Here is an 11147-nt window from a genome sequence, read left to right on the forward strand (position 1 = left end):
TAGTCTTGATTTCAACCTTTGTTGTTCTGTGAACATGGCTATTATTTTTGCAAGAAATAAGATGTTTAGAACATCATTAAAACAATTTCTGTACTGCAACTGATGAAACAGTTTAACTACTAGGGTTTCTCCCAAGGGAACTGTTAACTTTCCTCTAATCTTGGTTGTTTTCTTTGTTTATAACCACTATATTCCTTAAGATGCTTGACTGTTTGTTTGGTGGAAGCATATACAGATGCTATAAGCAAAACAACATCTTAAAACAGTAGTTTCTGCTACTCATCTATTAATCAGGTTGAGAAAGAAATTGATGGGAGAAGATGTTAATGATAATGAAAAATGCTTTGGACACTGGTTGACCAGGTTAAACAAAAATCAGGTCCCAAACCACACACATGACTGTGAAAATTATGTCTAATGCATACTGAGTTGTGTTTTGGGGACATCAAAGGCATCATCAACTTCTCTAATAAAGATAGATATGTGGGGAGAAGCAAACGGCTCACAAATCAGGCAGTGTACTTTAAATGCTTAGAACCAAGATTCATTGTAATCACTGAACTATTTCTGTCTTCTTCCATCTGAATGACAACTCTGCTTTGTTGTTTTAGCCCGGGTATTTGTTCTTATTTAACCGGTCGCCACAGATAATTATGTGGTTAGGTTTTTGCTATGTTTTGAGGTGGTAGCTGTTTAAATGAAAAAACTTCTGAGAAAAATCTCTATTTGTGAAGTAAAACAACAGTCTCAAGAAAAACAAAAGGGGGAAAGAGTTGTAATATGTTCCCATAGTAATTAAGAGAGCTCTGATTGTCTAGTGAGTGTGAAGTTTCATTGATGGCCCAAAGGCTGTTCAAACCCATCTGGTACTCCAAGGGAGACAGACTGGCAATCTCCTCCCATGTGATTCACAGCCCCTGAAAACTCACTGGAGGGTCAGGTCTGAGGTGCTTATGACTCCACGGCAATGGGTGAGATCAGAGGACAGTACTGGTTCAGTGAGAGAATGTCCTCTGTGTGACAGACCAGGGTTCAATTTTAGTCAATGCATGTCATATGCAATATCTTTCCATCCATTAATAAAGGCTGGTTTGTTGCTCTGATGTCAGCTTCAGGGAAGTTTTTAGGCTAAGATTAATTAGGAGGAAAGGTCTGGCAATTGACATCTGAAATTCAGCCAATGAAAACCCAATGGATTACAACGGAGAAACCCCAAGTGATCCTAGGAGCCTGGAAGTTTTTTGTTCTTTTTTATGTGAATTTTTTCCTATGAAGTTAAAGATCAACCTGAAGATAGCTAACACCAACAATAGGAGCTGTGGCGATAAGTTGGTGGTTCGAATCCACCAATGACTCCTTGAGGGAAAGTCCCTTCCCATTGTGATTTACAGCCTAGAAACCTGATAGAGGGTTCTTATAATTTGGAATTGGCACTAGCAGTAGCAACAGTAAGAGCAATAATATCATTGCCTCTGTTAGAAGAAAAGAGAGAGAAAGAAGAATAGATTACATTTGCTTGTTTTTTAATTAATTAATTAATTAATAATTTTTATTTATTATAATAAGTAATAAATTTATTTTTTATTAATTTATTAATAAATTAATTTTATTAATTTCCATGAACATCTACAAAGAATTTGGATTTCCATTCATTCACTTTTGCTTCTTTTACTGATAAAAAAAGAGCTCTGCTGGCTCAGTTATTAGTTTCCTGGCTGTTTACCAAAAAGGTTGACTGTCTGAACCCACTCCTCCAAAGACCTAGAAACTGGCTTTGTAAAGGTTATACTCTGACCTCAAGTCAATTCTAATTCATGAGGACCCTCCAGTTTTTGCTGTATGTCTTTACAGGATGAGACTTCTGCTATAAGTCTTTGCAGATCTTTCTTCCTCAGCACAATAGGTAGGTAGATTCGAGCCACTGATCTTTTGGCTTGCATTAACACACGTGATGCACCGTGGAATGATTCTACTTTCACATTTGGTCTCTCCCAGTTGAAATACACTCTATAGTACCTAACAACAACATTTTACTGAAAGAGTCCTTCATTCTCCAATGTCTTCTTCCTCTGCTCAAGATGCAACCATTAAGCTCTCTTGTTAAATTGAGTGACATTTGAATACAGACACTGTCTTATTCAGTCTGGCCTACAGGAAACCGTAGCAGGCAGGGGTTTCCTGCTCGGGAAACATGGGAAGATGGTCACTTCAACAAACTTTATTGGCATCCGCATTAGATGGTATGTCCCTCAAGTTGACAACTTGGAAACATTAGTAACGAGCAAGCAGCATTATTTGATCAAAAGTGGGGGTTATCTAAAATGTGCTATTGGGGAAATGGAGTCTGGTCTAATTGCTATTACCTGTGGGAACAGATCTACTTTGTATACTGAATGAAGATAAGAGAGTTTCTTTGTGGTGGTGTCAAGTCACTGCCACTCATCGTGACCTTATGGATAACAGATCTGAACCTTGCCCTGTTCTGTATCTATTCTGTGATCTTTCAAGCCTCAACCAACAGAATTACCTTCATGCAAAGCAACGGAGGTCTTCAGAATTAGAAAGGTGAGCTGTCTCCACAATGGCTCCTTAAATGGTTTGTAAAGAGAACTCTCCACGGGGCACTCTGTTGTGTCCAATAGTAAAGGCTGTTTTAAAATTTACAATGTTTATGCAAAGCACAGAAAATAACTCACATTTATTTCCTTCTGTTCAGTTTCTTTGGTCAGCATGATTGGAACTGGGTGGGAGGGATTTGCCTTTTAATTGGTCTTTTTTCCAGGTTTCTGGTGCAATTCCTAATGCTGCCTACTGCGGGGGTATACAGCACAAACAAAGCCCATTGGGGTACATTTTCAGGATGGTGCATATGGGAACAATAATTTATGAACAGTAATAGGAGCTGGGTATGCAATTCCCTGCCCAGTACCGGGATAAGCATCCCCCGCTGATTACAGAGAGCTCAGAAAATACTTGAGTAAATAAGATAAAAGCCATCTGCAGTTCTTATTTGTAAGTTGAAATTCCTCCGAAGCAATTGGAAGGAAAAAAAGAGAAGAATGACGTGAAAATCACTATTAAGCAATACGTACTAATAATTCTATATATTTTTAAAAGAGGGTCTGGCAGTGAAAAATTATCTGAGCTTTGCCACATTGGGATTGAAAAAAAATTAACTTTCACCATTCTATGATGTTGCTATGAATTTGCTGCATTGCAAGCTGCATATTCGCCCCTCAAGGGATCTGAAAACTTATCAGGTTTTATTAATTTATTGGCTGTGGGCTGAGGTGTATTGTAAACCAATTTTAAGTACTTCATTTTGGTATTTATTCACTGCTTGCTAAAAGAAGCAGCTCTTTCTACAAACCTCGAGGGTTTCTATAATCAGTTCTATTATGGTTCTTCTCGATCTGAGGATATAAAAATCTAAATATATTTAAATATTTTATTTGATAACTCTTAATGGGTGTCACTTTCACTCCTAATTTGCAAAATTAGGAACAAAGTCAGCAGCCACAGGCTTGCAGATTGATGGTGTGATTGATGGCGTATTCCTTCTCCCAAGGTATGGTAGATGGCAGTTTTACCATCTCTCTTCTGTCGACAGACATCTGAAAATGTGGGTGCTAGGGTGGATATGCTCATTTTGTAAAGAACTTGAAGGAAACTGGCGGGGCCAGACAATGGTGGGTGGAAGGGGAGAACCATAGATTGCCACCAGATCAGAAGGCCAAGAAAATAAAGACAAGATAAAATGAAAGGAGCATGACAGAGAGAGAGGGCTGAATGGATAGAAAGAAGAGACAGAAATCTGGGGGGGTAGTCCATAGGGTATTGTACTTTTTATCCCAAAGACCATGCCTCGCTGGAGTTTCCACCATTGACTGTTGGGGAAAGACGGGTAGTCTTTTCTCATGAGATTTTACCACCTTAGAAACCCACTGAAGGATCAGTTATGCCTTGGTTCCAACTTGACAACAATAACTTTGACCTTAGACTTGGCAAATGAAAGAGACATAGGGCATAGGACTGGAAGTCAGAAGACTCAGATGAAGTTCTTTGCTCATTGTTAGTAACAGTCAAGTTGACTCCATTTATGTCAACCAAATGCACAACAAAACAAGACATTGCCCAGCCCTACACTGTCGTAATGATCTTTGGTGTGCTTGTATTCATTTAATGGGCTGTGTGTTGTTGTTGTTTTGTTGTTATGTGCCGTCGAGTCGTTTCCGACTCATAGCGACCCTATGCACAACAGCCCTAAACCCTGCTCTATCCTGCGCCAACCGCACTGCCTCTGACACACCCATCCCGATTACCCCAGTCACTGAATCGATCCATCTCATAGAGGGTCTTCCCCTCCTGCGCTGTCCCTCCACCCTCCCAAGCATGATGTCCCTCTCCAAGGACACGTCCCTCCTGGCAACATGTCCAAAGTATGTCAGGCGAAGCCCCAGAATCCTTGCCTCCAAGGAGCAGCTTGGTTTAATCCTCTCCAAGATGGATCTGTTTGTTTTCCTGGCAGTCCATGGTACATTCAGTACCCTTCTCCAGCACCACAGCTCAAAAGCATCCACTCTCCTTCTGTCCTCCCTAGTCATTGTCCAACTCTCTGATGCATAACAAGCGATTGCAAATACCATGGCCTGTATCAGGCACACCTTAGTCTCCAGAGAGACACTGTTGCTCCTGAGTACCTTTGAGAGGTCCCTAACAGCAGACTTTCACATCGCAATACGCTTTTTGATTTCCTGACTGCTGGTACCAAGAGTGTTGACTGTGGAGCCGAGCAAACTGAAGCTGTGAACACTCTCAATCTCTTCGTCATCCATCCTGACGCTGCTAATTGGTCCAGTGGTGAGAATCTTTGTCTTCTTGACATTGAGCCTTAGTCCATACTGAAGGCTGCAATCCTTGACCCTTCACAGCAAGTGCATGAGGTCCTCCTCAGTTTCAGCAAGCAGGGTTGTGTCATCTGCATAACACAGATTGTTAATAGATCTTCCACCAACCCTGATGCCACAATTCTCCTCATAGAGCCCAGCTTCTCGGATAATCTGCTGCCCATTTAATGGGCTGTGTGTACTCCCTTCAAACCCAAGGTTATTGGAAGCAATTGGCCATATCTTTCTTCCTAGTCCGTCTTATCCTGGAAGCTCCATTGAAATCTATCCACTTCGGGAGAATTTGCTGGTATTTAAAATCCTGATGGCATAGCTTCCAGCATCATAGCAATACACAAGCAGTTACAGTATGACAAATTGACAAATGAGTAGTGACATAACTGACCGACTCACTGTGACCCCACGTGTGTCAGGGTTGTGCTTCAGATTTCTAGTATCTGATGTTTCCGAAGTAGATGACCAGGCCTTTGTTTGAGGCCACTCTGGGTACACTTGAACCTCTAACCTAGCGGAAAACCACATGAATCATTTGCATCATCCAGGTTCCCCTTTGCTAAGTAGCTACCACTGTGGCACCCAAACTGCTGTGCTCATCTTCTGCCTCACACCCAATCTTTCCCATTCATTCTTCCATTCAGCTCCCACTATATTGTACACTGAGTTTCACAGGGACCTCTTTATCAAAATGCTTGAGTCTCCTCTTCTAATGACAGAAATTATACTCTTCCTTGAGAATATTGTTTACTTTTTAGCTGGGTTGAATGGAAGCCACTCTCTTTTTTCCTAGCCTCTGACCAATTCATTGTGTGAATATGCCCAGCAAGGGTGATGTGAAGATAGTTAGAGACAAACCTGATCGGTAAAAGTCAAGTGCTCTGACAGTAAGTGAATGGGACCAACTAACTCTTGGATCATATAGTCCCAGCAGCGCTGTTAGCCAATTGCCAAAGTCAACCACGTCTGCTGCCTAGACTCAAAGAGCTGTCCTAGACTTCTCAGTTGTCTTTTTTTGCATCCAACTCACAAAATTCGACACTCTGGCGGTGAGTAATTGAACAATCTTAGTGCTGATATGGTTAAGTGCCCCACTGCTAAATGAAATACTACTTTCTTTTATTTTCCTCCTTTCAGATCCATTCACCAGCTCCTTGGGTGAAAGACATTAAGATATGTTTCTGTAAAGATTACCCAAACTGCCATGTCGTCGAGTTGGAAGTGACTCATGTCTGACTCACTGTTGGTTTTCTGATGGCTGTAAAGTGCATGGGAGGAGAATGTCTTTCTTTCTCCTTCAGAGCTGTCAATGGATTTGGACTCTCTGGGAGATGTCACCTTTGAGTTCATAATAATGTTGTTAGGGGCCATCATGTTGACCAAACCCACAGTGACCCTATGAACAATGAATCCGAGCTTTGCCCTATCCTGTTCCATCCTCATGATCTCTGACACACTTGAACCCACAGCTACAGTCACTGTGTTGATCCATCTTGTTTGAGGGTCTCATCTGACTGACCCTTTCCAGTGTCTGCCTGAGCTGATGGGACCTGGAGCCAGAGAGAGAACCCTTTAGACTAGGTCTCCATAAAAGTTACTAAAAAAAAAAAATTACATACTGGAAAACCTATGAAGAACTTGAACTGTCATGCAGGGGTGCTAAGAAGAAAAATGGACTGCACAGCACCTAACATCTACAACTAAGCAGCAAAATTGTTTTCAGTGTTTTAGCACTTGACTCCCTTTTCCCTTTTAATAATGTGAATGCTTTATCTCTGAGAATTTAACAGTCTTATAGAGATTTTACTTTCATGTTCACAAAAGAGAAAACACACCAGAACAAACTCCCCAACCAAAATGTCTCAAAATGAGCATTGGAGGTTTAGATGCAGATAAAGAGTCTGAAATGGTTAAAGAGGAGGAGGGCCAACTCTGAAGGTTGGGATCTTTGAGAGTGAAGGCTGATTTGAATGGCAGAAGATGACAGGCAAGAGGGAGAATGTTTTTTTTTTAAAATTTATTTTATTATTATTTTTTGGTGCATGTACCGTCAAATCAGATCTGACAGGTACGGGAGGAAATTGTCCCTCCATCTCTGGCAGTGCATCTGGTGGATTTGAACCACGTACCTCTGGCTTCTTGCCACTAGGCCACCAGAGCTCCCCTGGGAGAAAGTTTTTTAAAGAGAGTCATTTGTAAAGAATGTAATCATACTTGCTTTTTCTCAAACGTACTCAGGAGCAACAGTGTCTCTCTGGAGACTAAGGTGCGCCTGATACAGGTCATGGTATTTGCAATCGCTTGTTATGCATCAGAGAGTTGGACAATGACTAGGGAGGACAGAAGGAGAGTGGATGCTTTTGAGCTGTGGTGCTGGAGAAGGGTACTGAATGTACCATGGACTGCCAGGAAAACAAACAGATCCATTTTGGAGAGGATTAAACCAAGCTGCTCCTTGGAGGCAAGGATTCTGGGGCTTCGTCTGACATACTTTGGACATGTTGCCAGGAAGGACGGGTCCTTGGAGAGGGACATCATGCTTGGGAGGGTGGACGGACAGCGCAGGAGGGGAAGACCCTCTATGAGATGGATTGATTAGGTGACTGGGGTAATCGGGATGGGTGTGTCAGAGGCAGTGCGGTTGGCGCAGGATAGAGCAGGGTTTAGAGCTGTTGTGCATAGGGTCGCTATGAGTCGGAAACGACTCGATGGCACATAACAACAACAACAACATCCCCAAATCTGCCAGTTTTATTCCTGTATTGATACCTGAGCATAAGAATAAGGATATTAGCAGAATTTTGCTAAGTCATGATAAAAATGTGGCTGTAGTTATGAAAGCCACTAGCTAATCTCAAAATCTTGTAATGACAATACATTTTTTACAGCTTAATTGAAACCTTAAGGTTTAAGGAGATGAGAAGCCAGCATATGACTTTGAATAGCCTCTGGGGGCTAGTATGGAAGAGATAAACTGAGCAATGGCAGATGGAGAGCCCCTGGGTGGTGCAAATGGTTAACAAGTTCAGCTGCTAATCAAAGGTTGGAAGGTCAAGTTCATCCAAAGGTGCCTTGGAAGAAGTGTGGCAATCTACTTCTAAAATCACAGCCACACATGAGGTCACCATGAGTCAGAAATGCTCTGATAACAACTGGTAGAAAATAGCAAATGTAAAAATCAGAAAATAATATCAGGATTCTGGGAAAATGGAGGGAAATTTGGGAAATAGTGAACATGATGGAGAGCATAGAAGATAGAGGAGGACAGGTGAATGGGTGCTACTGGCTGAGTTCAGTTGTTTAGTTGTGAGAATGGGGCAGGATTGGGCAAATGTTTGTTCTGTTTTACATAAGACTGTGATGGGTGGGAGCCAACTTGTAGGCACCTAATAACAATACAGAGGTAGAACATTTAGATCTTGGAGCTTCACCATTATCTGTGAGTTCCACTAGATGCAGGGCAGAAAATCCTTGAAAGGTTTACAACCAGTTTCTCCTCCTGTAGCCAGTCCCAGCTCTGATAATCAATTACAGCCCCCTGCCAGTTCAGCAAGGGGGTAGCTTCTGGATATTTTCTTAGTTCAGCAATGCAGGCAACTCAATCAAACCATTAAGAGGTGTTATATGGATGGAAAACTGACTCCTTACCCTAGACTAGATTATCTCTAGCAACGTTGACAGTGCTAACATTCTTTCATGCTTAATGTGGATCTGGATGTTTCTTTCTATCTCTGCTTTAGGACACCATCTGAACTCTGACATACTATAATCTGATCATTCACATCAAATTTCTTCAGATTTTTTGGGGGGAAACCCCACCAAAAACCTGATACAGATATTCTGCCCACTTCAATATATTTCTCAAAAATCAAAAAAGGCATTTAAACTTAATTTTATTTTCAAGATGAAGGGGGAATTCATTTTTTGACATGCCTAACCACCACATTATCAGAGATACAGATTTCAAGAAACCAGCATTCAATTTTGTGAGCTTTTTTCATTTTCCATATATGTCACATTGTAAATGCATTTTGAAGATACAGTGACAGTTTTCTTTATTTCATTGGATTTTTCCTCAAAGCAAAAATTATCCAGACTTAGCCTTGAAAACAACAATCTTCTTAACCAACCCTTCTCTCAAAAGTCATCTGCATTTCTCCCCTTTTGTTCTGTCAGAAAGTGCCACTTCCTAAATTATCCATCTTGTTGGAAAATTGTAGAGTTGGGGTGACACCCAGTTTTTAAAGAAAAACCTGATTAACATATCTTGAATATCTTACCCTGTGTCTAAAATGCCAAAGGGTGCTGAAATATGGGGTAAGTTGTGTTTTCAATTTTATTCCACCAAACAATATTGAATAAAGCCTACACTGTGTGGTCAAATTTAGTGAAAATTCTTGGTGTCTTCCTAAACTTACACTTTTCTGGGAGTCATTTCACAGTTTAAAAAATTGACATCTATGTTTTTCCTTCCCAAATATAACAAATGTCCAGTGTAGAAAAGAGGAAAAATAATTCATAGTTCTACTATAATGTTGTCACTGTTGCTTTCTGTCTTTACGCCTCCTTCATTCTTCCTTTTCCTTCTCTTCTTTCCTTCTTGACAATGCAAATAATCTATTCTTTTTCTGTTACTGTTTTACCTTAAGCTACATACTATGAAAGTGTTTCTGTGTAAATATACATAGTTTCACACTAAATTTTTGTTGAAGTGAGTCTCAGGGACCTCTAGATGGTATGGTAAGTAAGCAGCATGTTGTACCACTGAAACTTCATATCGCTAGCAGTTTGAATCCACCATACCTGCTCCAGAGGAATTTGGACAGTTTCCTCCTGTTAATATTTATAGCCTCAGGTTTCCTGAGACAAAAAAATGTTTTCATGTAAATACATATTGTTGTCGCTGTGTACCATTGAATCTGAAGGGGCCCAGAGATGACTCTTCTGCGGGTTTTCAGAACCAGTTAATCACACAGGAGGAGATTGCCCATCCTTCTTCCATGGAGCAGCTGGTGGGTTCAGATTGTGTGCCTTCAGGATTGCAGTGCAGATTCTTACCATATTGCTTCATAATAACTTTTGTTGAGGTGAATCTTAGATACAGTGAAATGCACTGTAAAATTTTATACCTTTTATAAATGTATACAATCAAGGAACTAGCATGCAATTAGGATAGAGAATTGTTTTATCTTCCAGGAAATCCCAACAACTAACTTCAAAATAACTAATGTTAAGTTTCATCTGTTCTCATATGTAAACTAAATGGAATTATACAGTATATAGACTTGTGGAGTAGGCATTTTCCTCAACATGATCTTTTAAAGTGTTTTCTTTCTCATATTATTGCACAAAATAACACTCATTTATCCTTATGAGTAGTACTTTATTGTATAGATATATTGTGATCTGGTTAAGTTATCCATTTTCCACTGATGGCTATTTGGATTATTTCTAGTGTTTGGAATGCTTGAGTAAAGTTTCTTGAAATATTTTTTGTACAAATCATTTTTAGATGGATGCATGATGATTTATATATCTATTTGTTGAGTGGAAAGAAGCTGCTCTGAAATCCCAAAGGCACACAGTTCAAATCCACCAACTTCTTCACAGGAGAAAGATGAGCAATCTCTTCCTGTGTGATTAACTGCCTCTGAAAACCTGCTGCAAGGCCAGCTATGGGTTGATTCTGACTTAAGAGCACACAACAACAATGACATCTATATGTATTTGACAGAGAGAGAACAAAGTAGCAATAAACATGGGTGTGCATATATCTGCTTGGATGTCAGTTAGGGTCTCTTTGGGGTATATTTCCAATAGTGGAATTGCTGGGTCAAATGGTATCTCTATTTGCAACATTTTGAGAAAGAGAGAGGCTGGGAGAGAGAGAGAGGGAGAAAGAGAGAGAGATGGGCAGCCTCCTCCTATGTAATAGGTGCAACTAAAAACCCACTGAAAGGTCAGCTGTAGTTTGGGGCACAACAACATCTATCTATCTATCTATCTATCTATCTATCTATCTATCTATCTATCTATCTATCTATCTATCATCTGTCTATCTACCATCCCTAGGAGTTGCAGTTGGCTGTATAACAAATACCAATGATCACAGCATTATGGGCCAAAGATAGCTCTGGTGGCCTGGTGCTAACGAGCTGTGTTGCCAACCCAAAGGCTGTTGTTGTTGTTATGTGCCATCGAGTCGTTTGCCACTCATAGCGACCCTATGTACAACAGTCCTAAACT

This window comes from Elephantulus edwardii, unplaced genomic scaffold (genome assembly GCF_000299155.1).
Source record: "Elephantulus edwardii isolate Elephantulus edwardi_28Jun2011 unplaced genomic scaffold, EleEdw1.0 scaffold00029, whole genome shotgun sequence".
Classification (NCBI taxonomy): domain Eukaryota; kingdom Metazoa; phylum Chordata; class Mammalia; order Macroscelidea; family Macroscelididae; genus Elephantulus; species Elephantulus edwardii.